This window comes from Neltuma alba, unplaced genomic scaffold (assembly GCF_004799145.2).
Source record: "Neltuma alba isolate B1F8T4 unplaced genomic scaffold, ASM479914v2 tig00010500_pilon, whole genome shotgun sequence".
Lineage (NCBI taxonomy): Eukaryota > Viridiplantae > Streptophyta > Magnoliopsida > Fabales > Fabaceae > Neltuma > Neltuma alba.
This window is the reverse complement of record NW_021635378.1, coordinates 308,431-331,313: the sequence shown is the minus strand read 5'-3', so window position 1 is coordinate 331,313 and position 22,883 is coordinate 308,431.

The window sequence follows — 22,883 nt, the reverse complement described above, 5'->3', positions numbered from 1 at the left end:
CCCCAAGGAATTATAAGAGATTATGGAATTAAAATAAGACCCTAAAATATTCAAGATTTTTCCTAATTCCTTTGAAAAGTGGAAAAATCAATAAAGAAAAGAAAATTAGTTTTCCTTTTTATTCAATTATTGGAAATTTAATTTTGAGACAAAGAGGGCAATTTGGAAAGATAAAAATGAGGAGAATAAATTATGGATCTGATAAAAAATAATTATAGAGGCCAGAGTACTGTAATTATAGAAAAGAAATTAAACCTGCAGTCAAAGTGTACCAATAAAGCAAGACTAGAGTTTTGCAATTCAAATGGCTCACATTTAGCCATGTGTCAAGCCCCTAATGGAGAGGATTTGAATTTTTCAAGTGTCACTCCTCAAATAGAGAGGATTTTAACTTTTGGTAATTAATTTCATTTGGATTTCGTTAATTATGAAAGAGAAAGCAAGAGTAAAAGGGGTAATGACACTTGTAACTTCATTTATGATAGTTGTTGGGATATTTTTGGGTCATTAAAGGAGCTCTCCCACCCCTATTTTTAGATTATTACTTTGGTCAAGAGTGAGCAAGAGAAAAAATAGAGAACTTGGAGGAGAAATCAAGAGAAAGTCATCAACTTTGATCATCTAAGCAAGGTTTAAGATTAGTTTTTCATTCTAAGTTGTGCCTTGCTTTGTTTACTTGAGTTGTATGGTTAGAAATTCATGGTTCTCCCCTTTTTGTTGGGCTAGCTTAAACATGTTTATGGGAAGGAAAGAAATTAGTCCAACATGTTAGAACACTTCAAAGCATGATAGATCCTAGCGGTTACAAGTGGTTGTAGGTTGTTTTTGAAGTGTTTTCTTTATTTTGTTACATGAGGACCATTTTGGCCAAGGCAAGAACTGGATCCTAGGATGATTTTTTTAATTTTTTGATGCTTCCATTTTATTCAAAATGGAAAATGGTGTAGGATAAACATAAAGAACAAAGGTTGGAAGCATTAAAGCTGAAGTTGTAATTTTTAGAAAAGAAACCATAATCATTTGGTGAAGCTGAAACTAAAAGAGGGAGTTTTATTTTCTTAAATCCAAGCACAAATTTGAAATCTACATGAAAAATTCATGTAGGACAAGGTCAAGAGGGAATTTTTAGGGTTTATGGAAAAAAAAACTATAAAATTTAAATAACAAAGATGGAAGCTTTAAGGGACAAGGGTTGTTCTTGAGTTGTGTTTTAGTTTTTCCATGGTTTGGTTGGTGATTCTTGCTACCCTTTTTGTGCATTGTCATGCTAGGGTTTGGCATTTATGGAAGCAAGAAAGAAGAACAAGAAAATCAAAGAGCATTGGATCAAGGTAGTGGGATTTAATTAGTCATTAATGTTAACTTTGCATTGTCATTTATGGCATGAATGCTTGCTATTATATGGTTGAACCATGATGTTTGTGATATGGTTGCTCCTTGCATTTGTTGCCATGGCCTTGCATGTTAAGGTTGCCTATTTATAAGAAGATTAGTTCTCCTATGATAGCTAATGTTGAAATGCATTATAATGATGCATGTTGATGTTTTAGTTGATTGATCTTGCTATAAGGATTTCATTGAAATCTCATCCCTCATATGTAACCTAACATTTTAGAGCCTGAAACTTTCAAGGGCAAGGTACAGATTGAAGGTTAAATTATGGTGTCAAACCATAAAAATTCATGGATTTTTGGTTATGTAAATATCCAGCTTGGCCAGTGCTGTAAACCTATTGACACCACCAACTTTAAGCGACATTTTGATTAAGTTCCTGAACACTTTTAACCATGAAATTTGTCATGAATGTAGATCTTTGAGCTTCATTTTGATAGCTAACACAATTTTTAATGATGTTTCAAAGTTAAGGTTCAGAATCTGGAAAAAGAGTTTTTACCAAAAGGACAGAGGTAACTTTCATAAAACCCTGACACTTTTTTAAATGGAATTGATTCACAAGATTATTTTTCCTTGAAATAGCATTCAAAGAGATTTTTATAGAATTTTAAACCACTCCATTTCAATTTTTCTAGATTAAGTTATAAATTTTTGAAGTTGGGCCAGAAAACTGGATTTTTACCTGATAAATAGTAAAAATATGAGAATTAGCGTTTTTGTGATAAAATTAAGCCCAAGACCATCCAATATGGTTCAAAATGGTTTTGATTAAACCCTAAGTTGATACGATAGTGAGGTGTAACATAGCACCTCTAATAGAGTGCCAAGATGCCATATTAGAAAGTATCTCTTTAATTTCAATGACAACCCAACCCCTTGACCTTAAATTTTCTTTTCTTGATATGCATAATCATTTAGGGGGCATAAGTCCTACTGATAAGGGTTATGTTGATTTTATTGGCTTCTTCAAGTACTTAGAGGTTTCTATACCTTATTACTTTTATTTTTATTTAAGAACCTCTAATGCAGTTATTGCATCTTCTTTGCAGGCATATCATTGGAAGGGCAACCCACATAATCAACTTCCATTTTACATCCTTGGACCTCTTCCAATTGACCTCGAACCATTGTCAAGGAAGTGCAGTCATCAAGAACAGGCTATTGTTCAAAGCTTCATGATTCTTGTTATTGATAAGAACTTTTCTTTTAAGAGCCTAAAGCTATTAAATGCCAGGTTGTCTCCTTCCTTCCTTGGATTCATTTTTCCATTTCCTTTGATCGTTGGTGATATTTATTTGACATGTTTGTTTGTCTTAAGTGTGGGGAAAGGGGTAATCCAGTAGGAAAAGATAGCTGTAGTTGTTTTTAATTCAATAAAATCTCTTCTTCTAGCTTGCTCTCTCTTGTCGTTACTCCACATCTTAGTTATGCATTGGGGACAATGCATGATTCAAGTGTGGGGGAAGGTTTCGTATTTCTAAGTCTTGCTGTTGCTTGCTGTGGTCCTATGTTTGGTTGAGTCCTGTAGTTTTTGTTGCTGATTTTGATGATTCTGTTACTCGTTATACCTTGTATTTAGATTTTTGCTACTCCTTGTTTGAAAAGAAAGAAAATGGCTTTCACTATTTCAATTTAGAGTTATGTTTGTTCATGATTTAATATAATGCTTTGATTTATGATACTCTTATAGCTAGCAATTTGAATAGTTTCATTAATGCTTTATGGTTAGTTTGGTGTCTAATTAGTTAATGTGAGTAAGCATGAGAGAATAAACCTTGTTAGAAGATCTTTGAGCCTAATTTCCTTTCCTTGTGTGATTATCTACTTAGTTTTTCATTCTGCGGAACTTGTTTCAACTCTTAGTCTAATTACATTGTGAATATATGATGAATATGATTGAGGCATTCTTATTCATATCCCTATTTTTCCAAACACAAGCTACTTTCATCTACACCCTTTTTGAGCCTTCAGTTTCTTTTTATTCTCGTTTTGGACAAGCGACAATGCATGTGTATCTTAATTGCATTCTTAAAGTCTTAATATATTTATGCATTGTTATATCATAGAATGTTGCTACTAGCTTTTATAAAGGTGTTAGAATGACAATTTTTTAAAAAAAAAGGAAGAAGAAGGAAAAAAGAATAAAAAGGAAAAAAAGAGTGAAAAGCAAAAAAAATGAAAATGAAAAAAAAGCATTTGAATATGAGAAAAGCCAAAAAAAAAGGAAAAAAAAAAGATGAGCATACGAGAAAGGCAAAAGAAGAAGGGAAATAAGGCATTATTTTAGGTCTTGTGAAGTAGCAAACATATTATTGAGAGGCATGATTTTATCATAGAATATTTATTTATGTTTAGGGTGCTCATCATTCATTGTGCATGCATAGTTCTTGTTATTTTTCTCATTCATTCCATGTGGTCGAACTCCATCATTGCAACCCTTTAAAGTGCTCATGATTTATTGTATACTTGTGATAGTAATTGAGACATTAGAGTTGTTACAAGCCTATGATAGAATGTGAATTAAGTGGATTTGAGTGAAAATTACCCCAATGAGATGACACGAGTGAAATACTATTATCCTTTAAGTGCTTTCTCTTATTTGTTCACTTTCAAGATTGATTGCATACTTGACTAATCCTTTATATTGATTTTAACTATGAATTTTGCTAGCTTGTTAGATGTCATTGATCATACTATTATATTCTGTCCATGAATTTGTATAACTTTCTAATTGCTCTTGGTGTTAGTCTTGTTTTTTCATGTGATTGATTGTTTTGCCCATAAGTGTAAAAGTTCAAGTGTGGGGGAGTTGATACATCCCTATTTTAATATATTATTTAATATCTTTTTTGGGGATATTTATCAATTAAAGTGGATATTTTGCAGGTCTAAAATAAAAGGGAAATAAACATAAAAGGAAAGCTGAAAAGAAAAGGAAGAGAATTCAAAAAAAGAAAAAAAAGACAACAAGAGATAGAAGCCATGGATTTTGGAAAGGCATTATGTTATATATTGATAAACTCCTATTTTACTATAGATTTTGATACTTTTTGGGGTTTTATCAGCATTATTATGCATTAATTGAATATTTTGAGTGGAATTAGAAAGGAAAATAATTTTTGGAATTTGTGGATAAATTACCTTAATATGCTTATATTTTTTGGAATTTTATTATTGAAATTGTTAATGCTTTCCATTTAAAATTCCATTTTCTGGTTAAGGACTAAAGAAGAATAAAGGAAGCGTTGGAGGGTAATTTGGGCAGCACATGACCAAGGAGCAAAAACGCACCGTTTAGAGGGGATTTTAACTTGAGATTCAGAGGACCTCCATTTCACACCGTCACTCACCATCTAAATTGGGGATTTCTTTGATTACCATTCCAAACCCACGGAATCCATTCATCTTATATCCATCCCTCTCATTCGCTCCATCTTCGTCTTGCTCTTTATGTCAATCTCATGATTTCCATCTTCTTCCACCTCATGATCTCTCCATCTACTTCACTGCTCTGCCTCTTACCCCCTCTTATTCTCTTACATCTGATCTATATCACCTTTGCCATAACCGTTGTAGTCCTTGATGACGCGATACAGAGTTGAAGCATGGGCAGCTAAGCATTTGTGTTCTTGCTAGAAGTGAAGCTAAGCCTGAGTCTCTAATTTGACTGAAGGGAGTTTCTTCTAGATTCTTAACTTTAGTTTGAATCTATAGCTTGATTGAGCGAGTTGTTCATTTCATGTTGTAGTTTAGGATTTGATTTTGACTTGCATTTTTATTGGACTTATTGAATCTATTTAGGACTGGTAGAATGATATTTCATTTGCAAGATCGAGTTGAGATTTTTCCTTATTATTTCTTAATTGTATTACATTGTGGACTCTGAACAAGTTGTTTCAGTTTTCATAATCAATTCAACAGATTTTTAAGGCAAGGCACGATTGTGATTGTCATAGGAAGATTGACTTATCATTTTATTTTTCCTAAGCTGAATGATTCTAGCCTTATTGTTGATTCATATGAGTTGTAGTCTTGATAGTGAGGAGGCCAGCGAGTTGTTGGCCAAGTCTTGCTTCGGTTGTTGAACTCCTGTATTCATAAGTGGACTAGGAAGGCAGAGCACATTTCTAGGAGAACACTTCATTCATATTTGATATTCTATCACTCATTCACTTCACACTATCTCGCTTAGATAAACTACAAAATATAAACATTTATACCCTGCATTTGCAAAACTAGAAATAAAATAAATAAAAGGTTAAGGTGCAATTTTAACAATAAATTTTTCTATTAAGAGCATCTAGCACCATTAAGTTTTGAAAGGTGTAAAATTATACACAATCTTTATAAAACAGGGCAATTTTATCACTCCGTTAACTGTGTTAAATGTCCATCACCTTTTAGTTCAATGGGTCCCATATTTGTACACATTTCTTTTGCTTTTCCCTTCCCTTTTCTTTTATCTCACCCTTCTCTCTCTCTCTAACTCTCTCTCTCTCTTTCTTCCCTCACTTGACACACTTATTCTTCTTATTCTCCATCTTTCTCTCTCCTATCTCCGCCTCATTTAAACTCTAGTCTCCCTCTCAACTTTCTTATCCAATAACAACAGGTGCCAAGTGTCACACCTTACTATAATATTGACTTAGGTTCCTAAAAATAATCATTTTTGACCACATTGGATGGTATTGGGCTTATTCTACAAAAATCCAATTTGGGTTAAAAATCCAGTTTTTCTGGCCCAATTTCAAAAATTCATAACCTATTCTACAAAAATCCAATTTAGGTGATTCAAAATTCTGCTTAAAGCTCTTTAAGTCCTATTTCAAGGAAAAATAATCTCATTGTCCAATTCTTTATGAGAAAGTGTCAGGTTTTTGTGGAACACCGTTCTGTCCAGTGCCAAAATTTCTTTTTCCCAGATTCTTTCCTTTAACTTTGGAAATTCACCAAAAATCGTATACTTGTCCATTTTTAATGTATTAGCTATCAATTTGAAGCTTAGGATGTCATCTTTCATCATACCAAATTTTACGATTTAACATGTTCAGGAACATAATAAAAAGGTCATGTGAACCGGTCAGGGTTAGTGTGCTTCCAGCACTGTTAGTTTAATATGTACATGACCAAAATATTATCACAAAATTTTGTGGCTAAACTCTACAAATCAACCTTCAATCTGCAGCTTCCCCTTAGAGGATTTAGGTCCTAAAATGTTACATTATTTTTGGAGGATGAGATTTTTGAAAATCCCAGTAGCAAATTAACCAACTATAACACCAAGCAAGCATCATTATTATGCATGATCACATTAGCTACTATGGATGAACTAACATGCTTATCATTTGGAAAACTCAATCATGCAAAGGCCAAAGCAAGATACTATCAAGAGCAGCCACATAACAATCAAGAGAGCTCAATCACAATAATAGCAATTAACCATACAATAATCAACAATGCTAGTTAGTGGTAGTAGCTAGGTTTAACTTACTACCTTGCTTCAAAAGTCTTAGCCTTTCTTCCTTCTCCTCTTTCCCTTGGCAAATATCAAACCCTAACCAAGTGATCCAACAAAAATGGCAGCAAGAATCATTATCCAACCATGAAAAAGCAAGAACATACATCAAAATGATTCTTGAACCATAAAGTTCCCTCCTTTGTTCACTAGTTTTAGATTTGGTTCTCTTTAACCCTAAAAATCACTCCTTAACTTGTTCCTACATGGATTTTCATGTAGATTCCAAAAATGGGCTTAGATTTGTGAAATAAAACTGATTCTTCCAGCCACAAACTGACCAAACCACTAGAGGTTTTGACCCAAAATTTTCAGCTTTGCTTTTAGGCTTCCAACACTTGTTTCTTTTAGTCTACCCTACACCATTCCTCATTTTAAGCATTATGGAAGCCTTAAAACAATGAAAAGCTCATCCTAAGGTCCAATTCTTCACTTGGCCGAAAATAACTCTCACAACAACAACCATGAAAAATGCTTTAAAATCACCTAAACCCACTTGCCAACACTAGGATCTAGCTTGTGTTGTTGTGTCTTAGCAAGTGTTATGATCAAAACTTCTTTGCCCTTTTTATTAATCAGTTCAGTCTACATTAAGAGAGGGAAGAGACAGATTTTAAACCATAAAAATGAAAGAAAACAAAGTAAGAACACCTCTAGTACCAAGATCTACCTTGAAAGCTTGCTTGAATGACCAAAGGTGCCTCTTTTTCTTCTTGTTTCCTCTCAAGCTCTCTCTTTTCTCTTGCTCTCTCTTTTGGACGAAATGGACATCTGAAAATGGGGGAGGAATGAGCTGATTAAGGCTTCAAAATATCCCAACTACCTTCTTTAATGATAGTCCAAGTGTCATTACCCTACTATGTCTTGATTCCTCTATCTTAATTAACATAATTCCAAATGAAATTATTTACTAAAGTCAAAATCCTCTCCATTCATGGAATGACACTTGACTAATTCAAAACTTCTCCTTCAAGAGCTTGACACATGGCTCAATAGGATCCCTTGGATTTGCAAGACACCAATCTTGCTTTATTGGTATACTTTAGGCTCTGAGTTTAACTTCTTTTCTATAATTACAGTAACTTAGTCTCTGTAATTATTTTATGTCAGATCCTTAATTTATTCTCCTCATTATTATCTTCCCAAATTGTCCTTTTTGTCTCAAAATTAATTTCCTAATATTTAAATAAAAAGGAAAATTAATTTCCTTCTCTTTAGGGATTTTTTCACTTTTCACATTTATTTGGAAAAATCTTGGACACTTGAGGGTTTCCATTTAATTCCATAATTCCTTATAATTCCTTAGGATCTCATAAGAATTTTCTTGGAATTTTATTCCTCTTAAAATATTTATTTGGAATTTTCCAAATAAAATCCCTCAATTAGCCTAAATCACCCTTAAATTCTCTTATAATCTCTCTAAGGGTAATTTGGTTATAAAACCAACTTTATAATTTCATATAACTCTCAAAGGATATTATACCTATTTTTTCTTAATTTTCCATGGCTCAAAAATATTTTTCCTTATTTACATTTGACCAATTTTCTTTAATTAGTTAATTTCCTATAATTGGCTTGGAAAATTACTGTAATTATTTTCCACCAAAATTCTTTGACTTGTCCTTATTATTTTTAATCCTCAATAATTTGAGAATATTTCTTATCTCTAATTATCATAATGCTGGATGTGACACCAAGCAGTCAAAACAAATCCAAAACATAAAAATTTTTTAACGGCCTTCCTCACACCAAATACAAAACAGAGGACTCTCTTTGACAGAAGGAAATTTCTTTCAATAAAGAACACAATTTAGGTCCTTTTCAACTCACTTAGCACATCCTTTGCTACTCGGAGCTTGATGAATGAAGCTAAATAATTCAAGAATTATGACAGCCCAAGCAGATTAATTCCAAACAATTGGAGGCCTCACCATCTTTCTAAAAGCTATCCTTTGATCATTCCTTCCAACTACATCAAGCAAGCTGATTACCTTGACTTTTCTCCCTCGTCTCGTCAAACAAGCTCAACAGAATGTGGCCAACCACCTTCCAACTTGTCAAACCACATAGCATCTCGTTTCCTTGTGTTGCCTCCTTTGTTCTCAAAGTCAATTGCCTCCAGTGTCGATGCCTCTATCTCCTTCTCAGATCGATCAAATACAATAGGGCACACTCTCCCCCCTTAAGCTTCTTGTGGAGAATAGTCATTTGGTTCTTGAATTCTAAGTTGCTGTTGAAAGAGGAAGAGGAGACAAACTTGAAAAGGGGAGAGAGATAGAGAATTGAGTTTGATATGTTAGGGGGAGGAATTGATGTAAAGAGAAGGAGGAGGAGAGATGAAATTTAAGGGGGTGAAGTGTAGTGTTTTTAGCGAAAGGATTATGCTGAGCTAGACACATAGCTGGACCCACCTCAGAAAAAGAAACGGCCATCTAGACCTGTTAATAGAAGTGATGAAATTGCTTCGTATTTTAAAGTTTGTGTATAATTTTGCACCCTTCAAAACTTAATGGTGCCAGGTGCTCTTAGTGAAAAACATTATTGTTAAAATTACACCTTAACCCATAAATAAATGCTCATTTGCTTGCATCTTTAATTTGTTAATTTGATAAAAGTGGATTAGTTGGGAATTAAGACATACAAAGGCTCCTTTGTGAATCGACCAAGTTCAAGTACTGTTCTACAATTTAACTTAATTTTAGTTTCTTTGAAGAGCCATACGATGCAGTTTTTCAAGTGACGCCTTCTAGGAAGCCTTACTTGTTAAGGTTCCTCGCAATCCACTAGCTTGCCTTTTCTTTGAAAAAAAATTGAAAAAATTAAAATAAAAACAAATAAATAGCTGTAGTGTGCATTTTCTGGTTTATTTTTGCTGTGATTGATTCTGACTTTGCCATTGCCATTATACTGGAATTTGAGTTAAGCTCTAGATTTTGCTGAGGTGGCTCATTTATAGCTTTGTGATTGAGCTATCATACCTCTGGAACTTTGATTTTAAAACCTGAATTGAGTGTGACTAAAGTGACATATTTCTATAAATTCATTTGAATTGTTCAAAAAGTCTGGATATGATTTGCTCTATGGAAATTTGTGCATGTGCTGATTAAGGAATTTGATTGTTTGGAAATAAAACTTGCTGTGATAACTTCCCATTTTTGCTGTGTTATAATTGTTCCTTTTAATTCTGCTATTGAATCAAATTGGCTTTGGGTTTAACCTTCCATTGAGACTTTTTGTTACTAATTAAACTGTAAGTTGTCAAGGGTTGATTTAAATTGGTCCCTGAGATTTAAATTAGATCCTTGCTGAGAGCAGTTTGCCACTGTCAAGTTTTGCTTGCCAATCAGATTTTGAACTTGAGAATCTTTGACAAAATCTGCTGTCCATTGCTAGAAATATCAACTAAATAATTGTTCGTACAAGGATTTTCTACCACCCATAGAGCCACATTGCTATTATTGCGATTCATATAGGCATTTGCAGAAAGACCGCCCTCACTGACCATCAGAATTTCCACACTTTCCAATAGGAAATTCGAACTGTTACTCTGGTAGACGTGAACTTTCACGTTCAGATTTTGGATGGCTAGAGAAATATCTACAGAATGACTATCAAGCTCAAGTCCAAGATATTGAAACATTAAGGAAAGCTGACATTGCCCAAATAATCCAAAGCATAAACAACTTTGTTGTAAGCTTCAGTTCAAGTGTAGAAGAATTATTTTCCAAGATGGATGGTAGCAACAACAGGCAAGCACGAAGTGAAGAAGTCCAACTATCTTACACTATGAACCACCTTTTGGAGACTCAAAATACCTTTGCTGCTAAAAGAGATGCAAAATTGAAGGCTATAGAAAATAAAATGGAGAAGCTTGAGATAGAAAATGAGACTCTGGAAAAAGAGGCTAAAAACCTTGTACATATGCTTTCAAGGGGTATCTCTTAACAAGAGAATTCTTCTCCCAAGTCTATACTCAAAATAGCCACAAAATAAAATATGGTAAAGAAAGTAAAATTCCTATTTCTAGAGGAATCTTCTCCCATACAGTTGGATAAGGAAATAATTCCAGAACCTATATCATAATCTTATGAAGGATATAGTGAGCTTCAACCTAGTAGAATTGCATCTCTTCTTTCAATTCCACTTTATGATGATTGCATACATGCCTTAAAGGAAGCATATAATTAATTGGAGGCAAGGCATGATAGATTATTCATTAATGCAATGAAGCATGGGAAATTGAAAGAGAAAATGGAAGAGCTGAATAGAATCATTGAATTCTCAAACAAACTCATAGCTAATGTATTTTGGGAAGAATCAGGGGGAATGAATGGAGAACCATGGTTGCTAGACCTATATAAAGAGCAAGAAGTTCATTGCCTTGCCACTGCTGCACTTGAACCTTAATATGAAGGACCCTTTCTAAAATCTAACTGATGTGGTGGTAGCTTAAGTTAGAAAATTGAAGCTAAAACTAAAATCAGGAGTATTAGACTTGATAAGGTTGAAGACTGTTTGATGCAGCAAATAGGAACCACTACAGAGCTTGAATGCAATGCTCAAAATCCTCTTTTTCATGAATCTAAGAGTACTTTGGGACTTAAGTCAAATAATTACACAACTACCCAATCTTATGGTGCTGATTCTCTTTTCTAGCCATATTGTGATGCCTTGAATGAAGGTGTTACAATTGCGACACCCACGCAAGTACATGAAAAGGGAACTGAAGATGAGTCTTCCTTAAGTAATATATTTCCTATTCTTATGGAGATTGATCCATCCTTGCATGCTAGTTTGAGTAACGCCACATAAGATGGTCTAAGTGATGATGAGGTAGATGAAGAGATAATAGCAGAATCTCCTAATTTGATAGTATATGAGAATGCTTTGTCTATTACCACTAATAGTGTTGATGTATTTGAGCATGCTGAATGTAGCTCTTATGTTGAGTGTAACTGTGATGATACTAATGCACATGTTGATTCTCATGCTACTTTTCTACCTGTGCTACTACGACTAATGAAGTTCCTCTTGAACATGAATTGGAATTTTGTGATAAAATTGAATTGGATGATGAATTCACCACCCTCCCTTCTATCCATCCTCCTTCTTATCTTTGTGTATGTGAAAGTGACGTGTCATGCATCATTTGTAGTGAGATTGATTGCTGGCTTTCCACTTCACATGACTTTGATTAATCATTTAATTCAATTAAAGATGATATTTCTCTTGTTTCACTTGATGATGATCTTGGGGAAGGTGCTTCATTAGATTTTATAGGTCCTGGACCATCAAAAGAAAATGAAGATTGAGCTGAGGACCAGAGTTTCTTGATGCCAAGGGATGTTGAAACTGTAGAGGATATTGACCGCATCACTACCACTGCTATTTATCCCTCTAATTCTGCATTCTCTGATGATTTTTAGGATGATTTGATAAAAGATGATGTTAATTCTGATTTGTTTAGGATACTTGATCATAGGAAAGTGAAAAGGGAACTTGAGAATAATCTTGATCTATCAAAATTTCCTTTTGCTTCCTCTAATGTCTATGCTTGTTTACACGAGCTTAAATATCCATATATTCTGCACTGCATTGTTTCTATACTCAATATTAGGAATCCAATTCAATGGCTCTTGTGTAACACCTTGCATTTATACCAAATAACTTTTCTTGCGGAAGCATTTGGAGTCACTTTTGAAGACGATAAGTGATGAAAAATCAAGTTTGAAAATTTTCATTTACGGGTTACTATTCACTGTCACCCTAAAATGAGACAAACTTTGAAAATTCATAACTAATTGTAGAAAAATCAAAATTAAGTGATTCTAAGTTTTGTGGAAATCTCTTTAGATAAAATTTTGAGGAAAAATAATTTCTGGACTGATTCCTTGAAATTTAAGCCCAATTTTCTTTGAAAAAGTTACTCTTCATTTGGTCATTTTCGGATTTTTACTTTATTTTTGCCTAACTTTGAAAAGGCATAACTTTCTGCTCGATTATCAGAATCAGGCAAACTACTCTCATTTTAAAGAGAAAAGTTTGATCTCTTTGCTCGCCAAATTTCATAACCTAACTCACTTGTTTGTTCAAATAGTCATTGGTCAAACTTTAGTATATTTAAGTTGACTTTTTATCCCCTTGAAAGGGTAATTTAACTTAGTTGACCATTTACCAATATAACATACTCTTATTAGCTATACTAACTATTTCTAGTACTTGGACTATTCTAATCATGCTTGTATAGTCTAAACTTAATCATACTATTTGAAACTTAAAACATGCTTATTATTACATTCTTCCAAAATAAAAAGGTTCAAAGCCATATAATGTCACTATGGCTTGCTACCTCTTCAAGTAAGAGCCAACTCCTTTCCTTTGCCCTTGGATGTTGAAGGCCCTAGGGTTTGTTTAAATATTGGGGTAAGATTCTTAGGGAATCTTAGTAGCACATTGCATATATTACTATGGTTAGACATCACAATGTAATTCAAGCTACATGCATACACACATACTTGAGTATTATGTACTTGCCATGGAAAACATAACATCATAACATAACATATCATCTCAACCTTGCATAAACCAAGGTATACATGCATGGAGCCATCATGGCATAACATCATAACACATAGCAATGAACATACAATGTATAGTAACTCTAACAAGCAATGGAATGCAAAAGCTACCTTGATTGCTTTCCTCCCTCTTGAACTTTTCCTCTTGACTAGGCCTTTGCCCTTTTGTTGTGTATAGCCTATTAGGCAACCAATGACACAACATTAAGTGTTATTACAACTTCATAACTTAACATAACCCCTTAAACCCCTTTTTCTTGATTTTTAGGGTTTATTTTTCTAGCTTTGATTCTTGAACTTTCTTGGGCCTTTCGTACATAATTTTTCATGTAGAATTCCAATATCATATTAGTTTTGTGAAAATCCAATTCCTACCCTACTAACTTGATTTGGCCGAACTATAGGGATAGATAGGTTTAAAATTTTCATTTTAATTTTTAATGCTTCCAACATCCCTTTCTTGGTATATACTAACACCAAATCATCATTTAAACTCATTGGAAGCATCAAATTGAATTGAAACAACTTCCCTCCTACATTTCTCAATTTGGCCGAACCATACACATATAATCTAGGGGTTGGACTTTCATCAAAACTAACATGTAATCGTCTAATCCTTAACTTTAACATGCTTAATCTTAATCATACTTCATCTAAACCATTCCCTATCATCTTGATAAAATTTGGACAGCACTTCCCCTTAGGAAAATGACTTTCCATCATCATTAAGATAGCACAAAACCCACATATCATTATTATAACTTGAAACAGAAGAGTTGTAGAAGCTTACCTTGCTTCTAAATGACTTTCTCTCACTAGAACTCTTCTCTTTCTCTCTCTACATAAAAATTTGCAAGAGGTTTCCTACTTGAAAGGCTTCACACAAAATGAACATGTAAGAGGGGGTATTTATAGGCTTTAAATTTCACTAATTCCACATATGCCCTTCTTACATAAGACTTAATCTTAGCCTTCTGATTTTTACCTCTTTCCACATGTACAAATCTTAGGCTATGTGTCTTAATATGTTGACACTTGGATGGTGAGTCATTAGGGCTTATGTCATCTTTCTTATCCATTAAGATTAATTAGGCTTTAATCAAGGTTAACTCTCTTAATTCCTTGATTAACTTGGCTAATTACCCTTCTAGAAACTTTTGACTTTTCAAATATAGATGGTTGTATCCTAGCCATCCAATGAACCATGTTTGCCGCGTGTCATGATCCTACGGAAGATAGCTTAACCTTGATCATCTTACTTATCCCTAATTAGATTTTAATCTAACTTGATTTATTATTTTCTTTTCCTTTTGCTTTTTATTTTCTTTTTCCCTTTCTTGGCCAATTTGGGCGTGACGTGTGTCCTTGGCAATCTGTAGGAAATTTTATCACCCCTGTTGTCCTGACAGTCTACTGAGTCTTAATATAGTACTGGTTTATTTTATTTGATAGCCGAAAAATTCTAGTATCTCAAAATTCTTATATCAGCTCACCATTAATTATATCTCAATAAAGGAAACTTTCTTGATTAATTTCATAATATTTCTCCCTCTATAACTCCTTAAATTGCCGTTTCTGTAGAAACAGACAATCTACCAATATTAATTTAGCTCTAAATTCAATTAAAGCTAACATCCTCATCATTTAGGGTTAGAAATAATTTTATAAATCTTCATAATTCATAAATGAATTTCCTGTAATTTTTCATAATTTTTTGAGATCTCTAGATATTTTTAATAATTAATATTGTCTAATTTTCCATAATTTAGCCAAAATATTAATAATTAAAATAATTTTTTAATAAATTATTTTCAACCTGTGTTTACTTCCTAGACCTCAAATGCAGGTTCTATGGCATTAATTCTATTTTTCATGATTTACTGGAAATTGTTTTGTATTTTCGGACACTAATTATGATAATGCCCTTTATAGACCAATCATTTTAAAAATGACAATTTGGTCCTTTTCGAGTTCTCACTTCAATTGTTGTGCTATTTATCTATCTTTTATTTCACCTAGCCTTGGTCAACCCTAACTCCTTCATTAATCATGCTAAAAGATACTAGGGTATGACATATTTCCCTATTTCTAGGTTAGAAATTTTGGGACGTTACATCTTGCATCCTATATTGCATGTGATCTTCCACCTGATATTGAGGGTTTGGAAATTCATGGTCCTAAATTGTATGATAATGAGCATGCTATATTCAGACTTATGTATGACTCTAATTTTGAAATGGATCACCATGGATTTGCACATGTTTTTGACAGCTTAGGTACTAATAGAGGATTTGTACATAACTAAATTTTTATTACTGTATATGCTTATTGTTTTTCACATGAAATACTCTCTTGTGATTTAACACTGGATTTAAGTATACTTGAGCATTAACATATTGAGTACTCTCTTTTTGTGCAACCTCTTATACTGGTACATATTCTAGCCATTTTATTGACTGTTTTGATAAATCTGATCATGGTTCCTTTTTGAAGGAACTATATATTGTGAGGGCTGTGCTTATTGACCCAGAACCACCACCTATGATGCTTGAGCTAAAAAACATCTTAGATACTTACATGTTTATCATTAGATATGCTACCTTCTCATTCAAGAACTTGAAGAGATTTAAAGCGCATAGTTGTCCCTTTTCTCTCCTTACCTTCTTAATTTGCTTGTGATATTATATTGAGATTGATTGTTTAACACAAGTATGGGGGATCAGACTAGTCGAGTAGTAAAAGTTAGTTGATGTGGCTCGAGTTTGGCTCATTTCTCTTGATTATTTCTACTGTGCAATGTTGTTCTTCCCTATTCTGTCATTTCTTTCACATTGAGGACAATGTTTGTCTCAAGTGTGGGGGAGTGCGAGTGTGATCTTCGAAATTTTTTTTTTTGAAATATTCCTCTGGCCATGCTATGATCAATATTGCCTCTGTTTCTGCAATTTCCTAGTATACAGTCGGTCTTCCTTTATTTTCTGTCATGGAATTCAATTGAACCTAGAATACATTTCTTTGAAGAATGTTAAAGCTTGTTCAGATGTGAATTTCTTGTTTAATCAATTTATTTTTGGAAAATGTACATCATGAATAGATTTTCTTAAATAGATTTTCTTATGTATTAAGTTCAATCCTCATGTAATTTGTTCATGGTGAGTGAATGACGATGAGTAAACCAGTTAGAAGGATTTTGGGCCTTAATTCATTCTTAAATTGTCTCTGATGCCATCTAGCTTGGTAACTTCCTAGAACTTGTCTCAATTCTTAATTCAAGACCACATTAGCACTTGGAATTGTGAATATGATAAGGGCATGCCATTCAAATCCCTTTTAACCAAATAGCAGCCCATTTACACTAATCCATTACTTAACCTCTTAAGCCCTTCATTGTTCTTTTAAATTCCATCATCATTGACGAACATTGCATATGCTAGACAAAAACGTTGCTACAAAGATGCTTGATTGGAAAGATGTTCAATGCTGATATAGCTTTTTGTTGGTTGGAAACTCGTTGGTAGTATCTTTAGTCATTGCTGATTCATTTGACAGAATTCCTTCACTTTTGCCATTTATGTGCTCATTGCTATATTATAGGGAGGGAGAAAAAACAAGAGGAAAAAAACACTGAAAAAGGCACTTAAGAAGAAAAGAAAAAGAAAAAGGCTGATATGGAAAAAAAAAACAAAATGAGGCATGAAGTAAAGAATTACGTACAGGAAAAAAACTGACAGAAGGAAGTGAAAGAAGCTTAACAAGTGGTAAGGGTGCTGGAATTTATTCATAGTTACTATCATTTGTACTTGTTGCACTTAATATTTGAACTTGTTGTATGCAGTAGCTTGAAATTCTAATAGAAAAGGTGCATCTAATTAGGTAAATGCATAAGCATGTGTTCATTGATCATTGGCATTCACTTCCACTCCATCATTTGGCCTTTGCGATATTATAACCCTTGCAAAGACCTTTTGGTTCCCAAGACCTTGTAGCATATGTTACACCTTATTACTAGAATGACCTAGAGTTCAATTGGAATCATTTTATACCATATTGGATGGTTTTGAACTCAAAAATCTCTATTAGGACGTTACTTTTCAGATTTACTGTTCACTACACATTTTTTAGATTCCAGGTCTAACTTTGAAAAATCATAACTAATTCTAGAAAAATCATACGGAGGTGTTCCAGAATTTTACAGAAATCTCTTTCAATGCTCTTTAAGGAAAAAATATCCAATTGGACTTATCTTTGGCCAATTCATGCAGTTTAATCAATAAAATTACTGTTCATTTGGTAAATTCTGGACTTCCAGATTCTATGCCTCAATTTTGAAAGTTCGTATCTTCTTGTGTACACATCTAATTAATGTGATCTACCTCTCATTTTAAAACTTGAGATGTGAACTACAATCTTGCCAAGTTTTATGGCTTAACTCATTCGATTGGTAGGTCAAACTGAAGCTCAAAACTAACTGCTCTAGAACCTACGTTTTATGCCTTAACCACTTTTTACTTTAATTCTTTTTTTTCTTTGGCATACATAACTTGGGTTTACTTTTTTCTATTCATGGTCATACATTTTCATACATGCCACAAGCATTTTATGCACATAAATTGTATCAAGGCATTCATAAACATAATTTACAACATAAGAGAATCATACATTGTACATAATCTTATTCATTAACATCAATAATTCTCCACTTTCTTCTCCTTGCTTCTCATGCCATTATTGCCCATCATTGATTAACCTAAATGGTTGGGTTAGGGAGAGGTGAGATTCAAGAAAATCTCAATAGCAAACAATACCATGTTAATCATGCTAGATGGATGCTAATGTACTACATGCAACTTGCTTATTCTCTTGTTAATTAGTGACATATTAGCATGCTCAAAACTAACTTCTTGATGCATGGCCATGGAGACATAATCTACTCATCATGAATAGAAATCACAATAGCTAAAACATGTCACAATAACATTCAAATAACATGTACACAGCAACACACAAGCATACAACATCAAGCAATGACAATAGGTAAGTTTACTACCTTACACCTTAAGCCTTTCTCTTGCTTTTTCTTTAATTCCCTTGACTTCCTAACCATGTGGGCATTCAATCGACATCACCAAACATCCTCTTAAATATAATCACATTGATTATACAATCCATTAGGACTAAGATTACATAAAGTTCAAGACTAACTCTCTTGAATTTAACCTTTTCTCTAAATTTTGGATTGATGTTCTAGCTTTGTAGAAATTGTTCTCTTAAGCCAATCCTTCATAATTTTACCCAAAGAATTCAAATATGAGCTTAGATTAATGAAACTCCAACTCTTTCCACAAAAATTAGTCTGGCCGAATAGGGGGGTTCATAACTCTAAAAATTTCAACTTTAATTCTAATGCTTCTAATGCTTATTCTTTAGGTTTACCCTATATCATTTTTAATTTTAAACACAATGGAAGCATCAAAACTATGAAAATCACATCCTAGGATACAGATCTCATATTGGCCGAATAGTACCCTTCCTTGAACAATCATGAAACCTTTTAAACAACTCAAAACCACTTGAAACAACCTTAAATCAATGGGTTTTAATCAGATATAACATCAAAACTTCCTTCCCCTAACTTCATATAATTTAGCTAGCATCATATCTTAAGGGAAACCAAACTTTTCAACCATAAAAACCAGAGATTCAAAGCAAGAGCCAAGAGGGAACAACTTACTATCCTTATATCCAAACTTAGTTGATCAAAGTAGGTGTCTTCCTCTTGATTTAAGCTTCAAGAACCAAAATGGCAAGAGTTTCCCCTCTTATGCTCCATCTTGGCCAAAATGAAGGGGGAGGGAGTGTCTATTTATAGCTAAAAATTTGGCTTGGATGGATTAAAATGCTATTGGTGGCTAATAGAAAGAGTAAGAGCAATCTTAGAACTTCAAGTGCACTTTTACATCATCATTACATCATCTTCTTGCCTCATCCTTACATCATTCTTCTAGAAGGTGCCAAGTGTCACAAATTTGGTGGAGGAGAAGGAAGATTGAACCTAACCATTGGATCAAAACTTAATCCTTAAATTTCCTCCTAATTTACTTGGCCCACATTTCTCCGGCTTTCTTGACGGCCTTCTAGAGCTTAGAAAATTCTTCTGTCTACCCCATAAATTCCCTTTTATTCTAGAGAATATCTATAAATTTTCTTAGGCTATAACACTTTCTTTAAGCCTTGCATAAAAATCATTTACTAAAATACCCTTTTATCAACATAATCGGCTTTTTAATTTATTAAAGCCATTCCACTAGCTTTTTGGTTACGGGACTAATTTTATGAATTAGTACAACCTTTCAACCATTTAAATTCATTTTTGTATGCATTTTTTAGGTCTCTTGCTAATTTAAATAATTACCTTAAATGGTGTACTTTTTACTGGCCATAACCTCATTATTTCCTATTTTTTAATATTTTCTTGGAATTTTCTGTACACTTTCTATTTTGACCCCTAATGACCATAACTTTTTGAATTTACGATTTTACCCTTACTTGGTCTCAACCTCATAAATTATCTCTTTAAGGCTTTTAACTTAACCATTGGCCTGTATCAAGCCTCTTTTCTCTTCCTGGGCCCTTAAGACTTTACTGGAGCCTCTAGCTTTGGTTATACTTCAGCCCTTGAAAACTTTTACTTTGTAGTTTAGTCCCTAGAATTACTTTGACTTCCTTTCTCATTTTTTGGACTTCTGCTAAAAAAGGACTTAGTAGCCTACCTTTTTTAGGATACTTTTAGGGCTCCTAGGCCTAAAAATTGAGATGCGACAATACTCCCCCCTCTTTAAAAATTTTGCCCTCAAAATTTCAGGGCTAAACCTCTAATTTAACTATCACTTAGAGGTTACCCGAGGAGAATGTCCCTTTCTTTTTTTCTCAATTAGTATGCTTGGATATATCCTAATTAGGACTTATAGCTTCAAAATCTCAAACGGTCCTATATAATTTAGTGTCAACTTTTCCACTTTAATGGTTTCTACTTACTATTAGCGTAACTTTCTATCTGCTCTGAGCTGTAAGCAACTTCTGTTTAAATAGTTGTATTTGTTTGAAGGCTTAACCGATTACATATAGACCTCAAACTTTTCTTTCTCCAAGTTCTGTCTAACAAATTGGGGATTTACACTTTCTCCTATGTAAAGCTTCAAACGGGACCATTTGAAGGCTGGAATGATAGCTAATATTATGAGCAAACTCTGCCCGTGGCAGGTACTCATCCTAGTTTCTTTTAAAATCGAAACATATGCCCTCAACATGTCTTTCAGGGTTTGGATTGTTCACTTTGTTTGCTTGTCCGGTTATAGTAATAAGCCATACTAAGACTCAACTTGGTTCTCATGGCTTCTTACATCTTTTTCCTGAATCTGGACGTAAACCTCAGGTCTTTATCTGGCACGATGTCCCTTGGTACCCCATGAAGTCTAATGACATCCTTAACGTATAACCTTGCTAATTTCTCTAGCAAATATTTTAACTTTAATGGCTAGAAAATGGGCCGACTTTTCAATTGATCAACTATGACCCATGTCGCATCGTAACCTGATAACATGCGAGGTAATCCTACAATAGAACCCATGGAAATGCTATCTCATTTCCACTCAAGGAGATCTAGGTTTACAGAAAGCCTGATGATTTCTAATACTCTATCCTTACTTTCTAGCACGTGAGGCATCTTGTCACATATTGGGTGACATCTTGTCTCATATCAGGCTATCAAAACCTCTGCTTAAGGTCTTGGTACATCTTGGTCATTCTCCGATGAATTGTGTACTTACTCTTATATGCCTCATATAGAATTTGGTTCCTGAAACCATTTATTAGAGGGACATAAGCTCTTTTCTATATTTTAATATTCCCTCACTTAAGATTTCAAAATCTCTTGTCTCGTTGTTTAGTACTCTAGCTTGAAGGGTCCCTGCCAATACATCCCTTCTTTGAGCTTCTTTAATCCGATCAGTCAACAAGACCTCCATTCCTCTCCTTCTGCTTTATCAGGTGTCAACTACATCTGATCGATAAGACCCTAATCCCTAATACCTTTTAACAATTCACCCTCTTTAATCATAAGGATTGCCACCTGCACTACCTTTCTACTCAAGGCATCAACCACTCTATTATCCTTTCCCAGATAGTACTTGATCTGGTAGTCATAGTCCTTGAGTAACTCCATTTATCTTCTCTATCTCATATTCAGCTCTTTCTGATCTTACAAGTACTTGAGACTCTCATAATCACAGAACAATTCTATAGTTGCCTCGTGCAAATAATGTCTCCATATCTTTAAGTCATGAACAATCGCTGCTAGGTCCAGGTCGTGTGTGGGGTAATTCTCCTGACGAGACTTTAGCTGTCATGAGGTATAGGCAATAACTTTGTCTTGCTGCATCAGTACACATCCCAATCCCTATTTCCTCACATCTGTGCACACTACATACAGTAGTGTCAGATCAGGGATCACTAGTACTGAAGTGGAGGTTAGCCTTTGCTTTAGCTCTTGAAAGCTCACTTCACACTTATTGTCTGATACGAACTGTTGAATCTTCCTGATGAGCTTGGTTAGCGGGGGTAATCCTAGAAATGTCCTGTAGTAACCTACCAGTCTTAAGAAACTTCTTATCTTTGTTACCATATTGGGCTGGGCTGTTCCCAGCTGTGTACCACTTCAACTTTACTGGGATCCAAGGCCACACCTTCGTACTTAACTACGTGGCCTAAGAGTCTAACTTCATCCAATCAAAACTCACATTTACTCATCTTAACATAGAGCTTTTCTCCTTTTGTGTACTCAGAACAGTCCTTAGATATTGGTCGTGTTCCTCTCGAGATTTAGAGTACACAAAGATGTCATCGATAAAGACTATGACAACTGATCAAAGTACAAGCGAAAATCTGGTTCATATAGTCCATGAAAATAGTAGAGGCATTTGTTAAACCAACAGCATCACTAAGAACTCATAGTGTTTGTATCGGGTCCTAAAAGCAATCTCCAAAATGTCATTAACCTTTATCCTTAACCGGTGATATCCTTATTGTAAGCTGATTTTTGAGAATACTGTATCTCCAACCAGCTGGTCTAGCAGATCATCAATTCGTGGTGGGGATACTTATTCTTTAACCTTATTCAGCTCTTGGTAGTTTGTGCACAACCTTAGAGTACCATCCTTCTTCTTAATGAAGAGTACTAGAGCACCTTAGGGAGATATGCTAGGTCTAATGAATCTTTTTTCTAACAGTTCCCCTAATCATTTCTTTAACTCTGCCATCTTACTGGGAGCTATTCAGTAAGGTGCTTTTGGTATTATCTTCATAGACTATACTCAATCCTTTTGTCAATTTCGGACTAT